At 45.9% G+C, this 12,542-nt stretch overlaps 2 long non-coding RNA genes across 2 annotated transcripts in view; both read left to right on the top strand.

Moving 5' to 3' along the window:
• The window catches only part of LOC138991767 (uncharacterized), a 57,307-nt gene extending 52,756 nt beyond the window's left edge, over nt 1-4,551 (top strand). The window contains exon 9 of the long non-coding RNA XR_011467654.1: nt 2,536-4,551. This is a non-coding gene — a long non-coding RNA (uncharacterized lncRNA). The remainder of the gene's footprint in view (nt 1-2,535) is intronic.
• A 41-nt stretch (nt 4,552-4,592) lies between these two features.
• LOC138991768 (uncharacterized) lies at nt 4,593-8,191 on the top strand. The gene is made up of 2 exons (XR_011467658.1): nt 4,593-5,628; nt 7,105-8,191. It is a non-coding gene; the product is annotated as an uncharacterized lncRNA (long non-coding RNA).
• The last annotated feature ends 4,351 nt before the right edge of the window (nt 8,192-12,542 follow it).

Here is a 12,542-nt window from a genome sequence, read left to right as displayed (position 1 = left end):
GAAACAAAGCCAATAATCACAATAACAACAACAACAAAAATCAGTGAGTCCCTCTCCTCTCAGAGCTGTCCCTTGGGTAGAAGGACTCATTGTCAGAGGCAACGTCTGATAGCTCCTGGAATTTGTCAAGCTCGTTCTCACCTCAAGGCCATTGTTTCTGCCACTCCTTCTGCTAGGAACACATCTCCCCACGGCTTCCCATGGCCAACTCTCAGAAGTCACCTCCTCCAAGAAGCCCTCTCTGATCACCCAGTGTGAAGCAGCCCCTGCCAGTCACTAACGATCCTGTTTCCTCATTTAATTTGCTTGGTTTATCGCTGGCAGAGGTCCTCTTGTATATTCCGTATGCTGTCTGCTTTAAGTCAGTCTAGAAGTTAACAATTCCCTGAGGAGAGGGAGAGAGACGTGGATTTTCGTGTTATTTGCTAGAGCCCTTGTGCCTACGTTAACATGTCACATGTGCTCACTAAACTTCCCTGGGAAGGTAAAGATGGTAAAGAATCTGCCTGCAAGGCAGGAGACCTGGGTTTGATCCCTGGTTGGGGAAGATCCACTGGAGAAGGGAATGGCAACCCACTCCAGTATTCTTGCCTGGAGAATTCCATGGACAGAGGAACCTTGCAGGCTATAGTCCATGGGGCTGCAAAGAGTTGGACGTGACTGAATGACTAATACATATGTGCTCACTAAACCCCTGTCGATCAGTAATGACACCTCACCCATGTATCACACTCCCCACAGGCCACTAGACGCCCCATGCTCCATATATTAACTCACTTAAAGGCTTCTGGATGGAGAAAGTGGGACAGAGAGCTTAAGAAACTCGTTCAAATTCACAGTGCTGGATGATGGCAGGGTCATGATCAAACTCACCTCTGTGGCTCAGCCCCTGCTGCTCACTGCTCTGCCCCGCAGGTCACCTGAGCCTGGGCGTTCCTGTCCCCCCACCCCCAGGCCTGGAGTGATGGACAGGCTCAGCACTGTGACAAGATTCCCCAGCCTCTGGGGGTTGTCTCATTTGTACTCACAGGATTCCAACTGATGAGGTGACTGAGGGATAACACAGAGAGGTCAATGCCATACTAGAAAAACTGAATGTTGGCCACATCCCCAGGAACGTGAGGCCCCACGCACAGGGCCATAGGAAAAGACAGCAGCGCTGGTCGAGAGGCAGAAAGGAATGAGAGGAACGCGCAGACCTGCGTCTTCACTGGGAGAGGCAGGACAGAGTCAGCAGTGTAGGACTGGGCTTTGGGTCATGGGGGCTGTCCTGGTTGTCTGGTGCCTGACCCATGGGTGGATTTGGGGCTGGGAAATGATTCTTGACTGTCACTGTTCCCAGGCAGGTGCTGCTCCCACTGAACCGTCTCAGTCTTTGAAGTGTCCCCACCCCTTGAGAGGCGACTCAATAAATACTCAGTTAAAGACAATTAAAAAGACAACAGGCTAGGGAAGAGTTCTAGGGGAGAGGCCAGAACTGGGGGGCTGAAAGCAGCGTCCCCCTTCTTTCCCCATCCTCCCTTTCTCCGCCCTCCTCCCCACTCCCTCCCGTTCTCCATCCCCACCACCTTCACCCATTCCCCACTTGGCCAGACCTCTGATTGCATAACCTCAGTTCTGGTTACTGCTGTTGAAAGTGTTTCTTTTGGAAACAAAACAAACGCTAACCTTGGCGAGGCTGGCCCCTTCATCATTCACCCAGCCATCCACCCACAGATCTGGCATTGGCAGGAGAGAGCTGATTCTCAGGTGGTAGTGGGGTGACCCGGTCGGACAGGTCTCGCCAGTGGCCGAGTGCGTGAATTGATAGCGCGCGCGGCTCTGCTCCCGGAGCTGGTCACCTTTGGGGCTGGTGCTCCCCCTGCGGGACAAGGGCTGCAACTGCAAGGCCGACTGGCGGCAGATGAGGGACCCGGGGCGCGCGGGGGTGGGATGAGAGGGCGGGGCTCCAGACACATCCTTCTGGCCTTTCTGCGCCTCTACGGCTGTCACGAATTTGCTCTAAAGTTCAGTTCAGTTCAGTCGCTCAGTCGTGTCCGACTCTTTGAGACCCTATGAACCACAGCACGCCAGGCCTCCCTGTCCATCACCAACTCCCGGAGTTTACCCAAATTCATGTCCATTGAGTCGGTGATGCCATCCAACCATCTCATCCTCTGTCGTCCCCTTCTCCTCCTGCCTTCAATCTTTCCCAGCATCAGGGTCTTTTCCAATGAGTCAGCTCTTCGCATCAGGTGGCCAAAGTATTGCCCTGAAGAGGGGCTACCATCTTAGCTGACCTGTTCTAGAACGTTCTAGAAGACCCATACTCGATCTCAGACTCTTAGGATCAGGGGCTCTCTCTCTCATCTTTGAGCCTCTCACCTTCCCCAGCCCTCTCTCCCTCCCTTCCTCTCTCTCTTCGGGGGTGGGAGGGAAGCTTCAGCAGAGGCTTCAGGTTTGTAAAAGGAAAGCCAAGGACTTATTTAGGATCAAAAACATTTAAGCCAATGAGGAGGAAATGTGCTGCATGGTATTATTAGATTTACTCCCTAGGTGTGATCCGTTCTTGGTGAACAACATGCATTGCCTTCACCCTTGTGGGATGGTCGTCAGCCTCTTTCAGAGTCCACCTCAGCTCAACAGAAAGAGTCTTTTAACAAAGAGGGCATGCTCACCTGGGCTTGGTAAGCTGTTGACTTTATGGTGGGGGGGGGGTGTTTTTTTTTTTGAAAAGAGCAAAGGAAAACTGGGAAAAAAATGTTTAATGAATGAACCTGTACAATTGTACTTGTTTGCGGTTACATTTTAATTATTTATTTGACCTTATTGCATCCGGCCTTACTTGCCCTGTGCGGGATCTTTCGTTGTGGCATACAGGAATTGGACTGGAGGGGTGGCTTAGGTGGTCTGCCCACCCCCTTGGTGGTGTGGAAGGTAGATGTGATCAGCACAACTCCAGAGGTGAGACTAAAATCGGAATCTGCCTCACATGTCTCTTCCTCATCCAGGGAGTGGCAGAGGGAGAAGATGTTTAACTTCTCACAGTAGGGATGTCATGAAGGACTGAGCTTGGGGTAGAGAGAAGATTCTAGGAGAGTTACCCCAAGTCTCCTTCTAAAAGAAAGCCTGGGAGAAAACCCAGGTGTCCTTGAATGAACTGAATGTTCAAACTGCCATGCAATTGCACACAGTTCACATGCTAGCAAGGTTATCCTCAAAATCCTCCAGGCTAGGCTTCAGCAGTATCTGAACCGAGAGCTATGGTGTTGGAGAAGTTTTTTTTTCCAACTGTGGTGGAGGTGATGGAGTTCCAGTTGAGCTATTTCAAACCCTAAAAGATGATGCTGTGGAAGTGCTGCGTGCAATATGGCAGCAAATTTGGAAAACTCAGCAGTGGCCTCAGGACTGGAAAAGGTCCATTTTCATTCCAATCCCAAAGAAAGATAACACCAAAGAATGCTCAAACTACCGCACAATTGCACTCATCTCACACGCTAGTAAAGTAATGCTCAAAATTCTCCAAGCCAGGCTTCAGCAATATGTGAACCATGAACTTCCAGATGTTCAAGCTGGTTTTAGAAAAGGCAGAGGAACCAGGGATCAAATTGCCAACATCTGCTGGATCATTGAAAAAGCAAGAGAGTTCCAGAAAAACATCTATTTCTGCTTTCTTGACTATGCCAAAGCCTTTGACTGTGTGGATCACAATAAACTGGAAAATTCTGAAAGAGATAGGGATACCAGACCACCTGACCTGCCTCTTGAGAAATCTGTATGCAGGTCAGGAAGCAACAGTTAGAACTGGACATGGAACAACAGACTGGTTCCAAATAGGAAAAGGAGTATGTCAAGGCTGTATATTGTTACCCTGTTTATTTAACTTATATACAGAGTACATCATGAGAAACACTGGGCTGGAGGAAGCAGAAGCTGGAATCAAGATCGCCGGGAGAAATATCAATAACCTCAGATATGCAGATGACACCACCCTTATGGAAGAAAGTGAAGAAGAACTAAAAAGCTTCTTGATGAAAGTGAAAGAGGAGACTGAAAAAGTTGGCTCAAAGCTCAACATTCAGAAAACGAAGATCATGGTATCCAGTCCCATCACTTCATGGCAAATAGATGGGGAAACAGTGGCTGACTTTATTTTTTGGGGCTCCAAAATCACTGCAGATGGTGACTGCAGCCATGAAATTAAAAGACACTTGCTCCTTGGAAGGAAGGTTATGACCAACCTAGATAGCATATTAAAAAGCAGAGACATTCCTTTGCCAACAAAGGTCCATCTAGTCAAGGCTATGGTTTTTCCAGTGGTCATGTATGGATTTGAGAGTTGGAATATAAAGAAAGCTGAGCTTCAAGGAATTGATGCTTTTGAACTGTGGTGTTGGAGAAGACTCTTGAGAGTCCCTTGGACAGCGAGGAGATCCAACCAGTCCATCCTAAAGGAGATCAGTCCTGGGTGTTCATTGGAGGTATTGATGTTGAAGCTGAAACTCCAATATTTTGGCCACCTGATGCGAAGAGCTGACTCATTTGAAAAGACCCTGATGCTGGGAAAGATTGAGGGCAGGAGGAGAAGGGGACGACAGAAGATGAGATGGTTGGATGGCATCATTGACACAATGGACATGAGTTTGGGTGGACTCCGGGAGTTGGTGATGGACAGGGAGGCCTGGTGTGCTGCGGTTCATGGGGTTGCAAAGAGTCAGACACAACTGAGCGACTGAACTGAACTGAACTGATGGTGTTGCAGGACTCTTGAGACTCCCTTGGACAGCAAAGAGATCAAACCAGTCAATCCTAGGACATTCTGGGAGACCACTGTAAGTAAAAGATATCCTCAAGAAAGCTTCCCAAGTGGCACAGGGTAAAGAATCGGCCTGCTAGTGCAGACACAAAAATGCAGACCCAAAAGATGCAGGTTCAATCCTTGGGTTGGGAAGATCCCCTAGAGTAGGAAATGGCAACCTGCTCCAGTATTCTTGCCTGGAAAATTCCACGGACAGAGGAACTTGGAGGGATACAGTCCACGGGGTTGCAAAGAGTTGGACATGACTAAGCGACAAAGCACACACTCACACTAGAAAGCTATCAGAATGTCATGGTACAAAGCAGGCTTGCTTAACTATAAAGCCATAAATAAAAGCATGAGCTATGTCCCAGGCCATTAGGTGAACGAAAAATATCATCAGCCTTCTACTGATTTGAATAAGTGCTATGATAATCCTAGTTTGACCTTGGAGGGTCAGACACTCTCCTGCCCAACATGAAAAAGGAGCTAGTGATGTAAGCCTGATGTCAGTTCAAAGAAGGCAGTCCTTTCCCCTCCCCACTTTCCTTTGACTTTAAATTGTAGCCCACTTAATCTTTGGGGTAGAGCCACCTCACCTTCCTGCTTGCATCTCTTACAGGTGTCCTATATTAATAAATCTACTTCTTGCCTATCACCTTGCTTCTAGCTGAATTCCTTCTATGCTGAGACACAAAGAACCTGAGCTTCATTAAGTCCTGAAATCAAATGCATGGAAAACCAGGTTTTGGCCAGGTTTGAGTTCCTGCTGTGGGTGTTCAAGTCCCAACTGGATTTTGGCCAGGTTCAAGTCCCAATCTGAGGTGACTGGTTTCACTTCTCTGGATGAGGTAAGTCTCAAAAAACCTCAGTGACAAGGAGCAGGCTTCCAAGAAGTCCTTAGAAAAGCTAGTGAGTTGGAACATTTGTAGTAGAGTCATTTCTGGTTCTTCCCTGGTGGTCCACTTGTTAAGACTCCACACTTCCACTTGATTCCTAGCTGGGGAACTAAGATCCTGCATGCTAGGTGGCACAGCCAAAAAAAAAAAAAAAAAAAGAGTTGACTCATTTCTATGCCACAGGCTAATTAAATGGACCAAAAGTCATGTCCCAGATACCACTACTTAACGAGCACAAATACCCACTTCTTAGTGAGCACATTAAGTGTTGTGGAAATAAAAGTCCTACATGGACATTCCTTGGATGTTTAATTCTAGCTCATTTTGGTAAGGAATCTGAATCCAAAGCTCCAAATTGGTCTTCTTTAAGACATTAGATGTCCACCTCATGTTTTAGTTCTCAGTCTTCTAACATCTGAAATGGACTGGATAACATCTCCCAGAGTCAAGACTAGTTTATGATACCTGCTCACCTCCCAAAGTTATTTTAAGAGCCAAGCATGATGACTGTGTCAGCAGAAAGGTTATACGTGTCCAGTTGCTTGGGAAAGGAGTTTTTCAGCTCTTGGTCACTGAAAAGCTTTGCTCCAAATGAACTCCCCCCACTTATTTACTTCCTATCCTAGCCATTTGGGCTTCTTGTCATAGCTCACATCACTGGCTGCCAGCATCTTATTTATTTCTTTTCTCCCCAAGTTGGTGTCCGTTCCAATGAGGCAGGGACATCTCCCTGCTGGCTTGCCTAATTCCAGCCTCAGCACCATGCCTGTTTAAGTGTTTCGGAAATTTTTGCTGTCATCAAGTTGTGTGTGTTAGTTGCTCAGTCATATCCGTCTCTTTGCGACCGCACAGGCTGTAGCTTGCCAGGCTTCTCTTATCTACGGGATTCTCCAAGGGAGTGGATTGCCATTCTCTCCTCCAGAGGATCTTCCTGACCCAGGGATCGAACCCTGGTCTCCTGCACTGTAGGCAGATTCTTTACCGTTTGAACGAAAGGGAAGTCCTATTTATCATCCAGTTACTGTTCTGTGTCCATGTGTCTGTAGGTAGAAATGTAACTGAAAGGGGTCTGGCTGCTTGCTGCTCAAAAGCCAATAAAGAAGTAAAGTTGGTTGGAAGGCAAGTTGGCTTTATTTTGCATGCTGGCAACTGGGAATAGGGGGAGGCTAACCTCCTGTCCCCCTCCCCCTCAACAATCTGTGGGCAAGAGCTTTTATAGATTGAGAGAGGGGGCTGCATGCAGAAAAACACAGTCAGCTCTGACAGTCTTTTTTTAAGGTTTTTTAACACTACGTTTATTTATTTATTTTTGGTTGTGTGGGTCTCCGTTGCTTTGCACCGGCTTTCTCTAGTTGTGGCGAGTGGGTGCTACTCTTCCTTGTGGTGGGCGGGCCCCTCACTGGTGGCTTCTCTTAATTTGGAACACAGGGTCTAGGCACACAGGCTCAGCAGTTGTGGCGCACAGGCTTGCTTGCTCCACAGCACGTGGAGTCTTCAGCACTGGCAGGTGGATTCTTACCTACTGTACCACCAGAGAAGTCCTCTCAAAGTCATCTTGAAATTGGTCATCAGTGATCAGACCAGCATCGTCTTGATTCTTTCAAGTACAATTAATCTTCAGTTCCAGGGTGAGTTTGTTCCCATTTTCTTGAGGTCTGTTCTTGGAATCATGGCAGTTTAAGTCATGGCCGCAGTCTGGTCATCGTGTAGTTAACTTCGTCCACGCAGTGCAGGTTTTAATATCTGTAAGACAGTTCACAGAATATGGCTTAGAATGTTATCTATAGCCCTTGAGTAGGAACTAAGTCCTTGATTTTGCTTAATGACTAAACTATTATTGTTTTGTCCTGTTTGACTGCTTTTCTCTGCTTCTGCATTTTCTCACTTTCTGATTAAACTTATTCTTTGGTGAAAGTTTTTTCCAGAGACAAAAGGCAGTCAGAGGACATCATGGGGAATGACCATAGAGTCCCACTCCATTTCAGAAATAAAGCCCTTTGTGAATGGCAACTTCTTTGTGAGCAATACAAAAGAATTATTGACATATGTACTTTGTAAAATGAAAAATCACTTTGCAGTAATGTACTCTGCTGAAGTATTTTGTAGACAGAAATATTGCTATCTGTTATGAAATACTTTGTAAACCACCCAGTGTTTATCTGTGCTGTATCCTATGTACATAAGTAGAATCTTTGTAAATGTTAAAGTGCTTTGTAAGTTTAGAAGTACTTTAAAAAGTACAAAATGTTCTGTAAACAGCAAGAAATTCTGTGTACTGCAATATACTCTGTAAACATTACATAGGTTTTCTAAAGGCAAATTTTTTTTAATGTGAAGTGATCCATACAAGTTGAATTGTTTTGTAATCATCAAGTGCTCTTAAAACTGTAAAATACTTTATAATTGGAAAGATGTAAATTGCTGTATGCTTTTGAATAATCAGATTATTTATAAGAGGCAAAGTCTTTTGCATATTGTAAAGTACTGAGCTCACTAAATAACAAAGTAATGTGTAGACAGCAGTGTGTTTGTCAGTGATAACTGGTTTATTAATATAGGATTTGTTCTTTATAAAATAATTTGTGACTTCCCTGGCGGTCCAGTAGATAAAACTCTACACTTCCACTGCAGGAGGGCATGGGTTCAATTCCTGGTCAGGGAACAAATATCCCACTTGCCTCGCAGGGTGGCCAAAGTTTTTTAAAAATTAAACAAATACTTTAAAAAATCAAATAATTTGAAATGGGATAGCTTTTGAAGGACATGACCACCACAGAAATGGTCTTAACTACTTTGAAGCATTTGACCCCAGGTGTCTAGAACATGCTTGGTACACACCAGAGGCTCAACAAGTGTTTCAGAGGTGAATGAATATTTTGTAAACTTTAAAGTATTTTGCAAACACTAGAATGATTTTAGGGAGAAGGCAATGGCACCCCACTCCAGTACTCTTGCCTGGAAAATGCCATGGATGGAGGAGCCTGGTAGGCTGCAGTCCATGGGGTCGCTAAGAGTCGGACACGACTGAGCGACTTCACTTTCACTTTTCACTTTCATGCGTTGGAGGAGGAAATGGCAACCCACTCCAGTATTCTTGCCTGGAGAATCCCAGGGATGGCGGGGCCTGGTGGGCTGCCGTCTATGGGGTCGCACAGAGTCAGACACGACTGAAGCAACTTAGCAGCAGCAGCAGCAGCAGAACGATTTTAAATATTACACCATAAAGTACATAGATTATAAAGTATGATGTTTCGATAATCAGCAAACTGTAGATTGTAAAGCATTTGGTTATTTTTTAACGCAGTTGTATATCTACAAGGCAGTGCTTGTTGTTCGTTGTTCATTTTTCAGTTGATCAGTCGTGTCTGACTCTTTGTGATCCATGGTCTGTAGCACGCCAGGCTTCCCTGTCCTTCACCATCTCCCAGAGCTTGCTCAAACTCATGTCCATCGAGTTGGTGATGCCATCCAACCATCTCATCCTGTCATCCCCTTCTCCTCCTGCCTTCAATCTTTCCCAGCATCAGGGTCTTTTCCAATGAGTTGGCTGCTCTTTGCATTAGGTGGCCAAAGTATTGGAGCTTCAGCTTCAGCATCAGTCCTTCCAATGAATATTCAGGACTGATTTCCTTTAAGATTGACTGGTTGGATCTCCTTGCTATCCAAGGGACTCTCAAGAGTCTTCTCCAACACCACAGTTCAAAAGCATCAATTCTTAAGTGTTCAGCCTTCTTTATGGTCCAACTCTCACATCCATACATGACTACTGGAAAAACCATAGCTTTGACTAGATGGACCTTTGCTGTAATGCTTGACATTTTAAGATACATGGTATGCTGACATGTACTTGGAAAAGACAAACTTATTTTAATAATGCCTTCAAAATAATAAAGTATTTTGTATACGAAAAACTGTGATTTGAACTGCAAATTACTGCATCCCTTTAAAGTATTTTTCATAATGTAATTAATTAATTATTGGGGGCTTCGATGGGTCTTCGTTGCTGCATGTGAGCTTTCTCTGGTTGCGGAGAGCTGGAGCTGCTCTCTTGTAGTGTCCGGGCTTCTCATTGTGGTGGCTTCTCTTGTGGACAGGCTTTGGGCACTTGAACTTCAGTAGTTGTAGCACACAGGCTCAGTAGTTGTGATGTACAGGCTTAGTTGCACCGCGGCATGTAGAAGTTTCCCAGACCAGGCATCAAACCCATGTCCCCTCTGTTGGCAGGCAGATTCTCATCCACTGTGCCATCAGGGAAGTCCTCTTATAAAGTATTTTATAACGGAACAGTTTGTAATACATGTGCAGTAGGATTCCATTTATAGGAAACTTCCAGAATAGACAAAAAAACACACCCGTGGCTAGAGGGAAGGAAGAGTGGTGAGTTACCTGATAAGGGGACAAAGTTTCCTTTTGGGGTGATTAAAATGTTTTGGAAGAAAAAGATGATGGTGCAGAGCATAGTGATTGGACTCAAGGCCATGGAACTGTTTAAACTGGTTAAACATTAATTTTATAATACATGAATTTTACCTAAGAGAGAGAGAGAGAGAGAGCAAGGGAGCACAGATAGCCATTGGCCAGAAAGAACAGAATTTTATTTTGGTCTCACTGGTTTTGGAGGATAAAATCAGAGAGGGGAGGAAGATACACAGCATAGAAGTTGAAGGCTGAACTAGCCATGTCAATTCAAGGTAGGAGGAGGAGGGCAGGGGTGTGCGGAGCAGATGGAGACAAGGATGGGAGGCAGGAGATCTGGTACTGATGCTGCTGTTCTGGGCAAGCTTGGGTCTAAATCTTGTTGTCCTCCTTTTGGGCCTCAGTTTTCCTAACTGTGCTAGGGGGTTTGGTGGTGACACTAAGATATTGCAGGTATTTCTTGACGCTGAAATATCCTCAGTTAACAGTGCAGGCCATCTGGGGATGAGGGTGACTAAGCAGGTTGGAAGTGATGGGGAGACCACAGAAGGGACATTCCACAGGAGAGAGTGAGCAGGGAAGAGTCAGGAGCCTGCACGCCTTAATTCTGGACAGAGGGAGGGGCTGGAGGCAAAGACTCCAAGGGGATCTGAGCCTCTTCTTGCCTTCCCCCTCCCCTGCAAGGCAGGAAGCTGAGCTGGAACACAGCGGGTGGTCGCACTGCCCCTATCTCTCGGCATGAGGTTGATGTCTTCCAGGCCTTGGGAGACCCCAAGGAGAAGTTCTGCAGCAGAGAGGTCAAGAAGAGGAAGAGCTCTGAGCGGGCCAAGCTCTCACCTAGACAGAGGCGTTTTCCTGCAGGTGTAAGGGAGAGGGTGTCAATGGAGGGGGATCCCTGGAAAACATGTGGCTGCCCCACCTCCACAGTCCTGAAATATGTGCATGCTCATTTACATAGATTTGCAGGCAAAGTACTTGCGATCCTATCCTTGTCCTCAGTACCAACACCAGTGTGTGTTGCGGCGGGGGGAGTGGGGGTGTATGTGCCAGTGCATGCAGGAGTGTGTCTGTAAGTTCTACTTCAGTTCTGCCTCTTCTCAGCCTATCCCATACAGATCTAGAAAGTTGTGTGCCTCTATATATTAATTATAATCTCAACTAAGCCAATTTATGAGAAAATGGGAAAACAGTGGAGAAATCTCTGGCAGCGTGCCCTGGCTATGAGGTACAGGGTAACTGAAATCTCTGGCCTGTCCTGAAGTGGGTGGGCACTTGGCTGTACAAATGGTGACCTACTTCTAATCAGTGGATAAACTGCCTTTGCTCTAAGCTTCTTAGTGTCCGCACTCTTCTGGTCACTTCGACCCTCCTCCCAGCCCCTTGGTCCTGCCCACCATCAGCAGGCAACGGAGTCAGCCTCCCAGACCCAGTCCCCACATCCCAACCCATGGAGCTTCTGACTGCTCATGCCCACATCATGCTTGATAAGTACCCTTGAATAGTGCCCTGCTCACTCTTGAGCCTCATTTTCTATCATAACACTCACTCATGTCTTCCTGGAAGGTGAAGTCAACCATCACAAAAGTGCCCATGTAGGTGGAGCCCTGAATATCCACAACTGACTTCAGCACAGGCTGTGTCCACTGGAATAACCAAGAGAAGGACCAGTGTGTGCTTGGGCCGGGCCACAGTTTGGACTGTATCCTGTTGACCCGCAGTCTCAGTGGGAAGGAAGGGATCCCAGAGAGCTGCCTTGTGTGTGTGGCCAAGTTCATCACAGCTCATAAGTAGTCACAGCACATCTCTGGAGGCATAAACATCTCTGGCACATTGAACTTGGATGGGACTTGCTTTGTCCAGTGACCTGAGGGCTAAACAGGTGCATGTTATTCTGTTTTCCTTGTTTCTATGTGTGTCTGGATAGAGTTCCCACTAGCTCCATTTCTACACGATTGTGATGAGCTGGGATGGGGAGCATATTGCCTGAGCAGAAAAATAAACTTTTGGCTTTTAGTTCTTGAGATATTAAGCATATTTATCATAGCTTAGCTGTGCCCTGACCTACATAGACCATGACTTCATACTGGGTCTTCAGCAAGCCCTCTGCCCTCCTGGGCCTCTCTGTTCCAATTCTACGAGAGAGAGAGATTCAAGACTCAGGCACTGACTGTTTCTTTAAGAGGTCAAAGGAGAAAAACAATTTGATCACTTGACAGGAGCTGAAAAAATTATCGAGAATACTCAATGCGAGTATTAAATTAAAATTTTAAGAAGAACTTGTAAAATAGGGAGAAGAAAGATATTTCCTTTGGTAGAGTAGTCATAAAATATCTGGAATAGGCAATAGCCAGCATTCAGCTTCATAGAGAAAATAAAAATACTCTCAAAGTTAGGACTTGGACAAGATTGCTCACTATCAGTGCTATTACATTACATGATTCCAGAAGTGC

The sequence above is a fragment of the Bos mutus genome, chromosome 18 (genome assembly GCF_027580195.1).
Source record: "Bos mutus isolate GX-2022 chromosome 18, NWIPB_WYAK_1.1, whole genome shotgun sequence".
In the NCBI taxonomy this organism is placed as follows: Eukaryota; Metazoa; Chordata; class Mammalia; order Artiodactyla; family Bovidae; genus Bos; species Bos mutus.
Note: the sequence above shows the minus strand (reverse complement) of the source record. Positions and strands in the feature narration are given on the sequence as shown.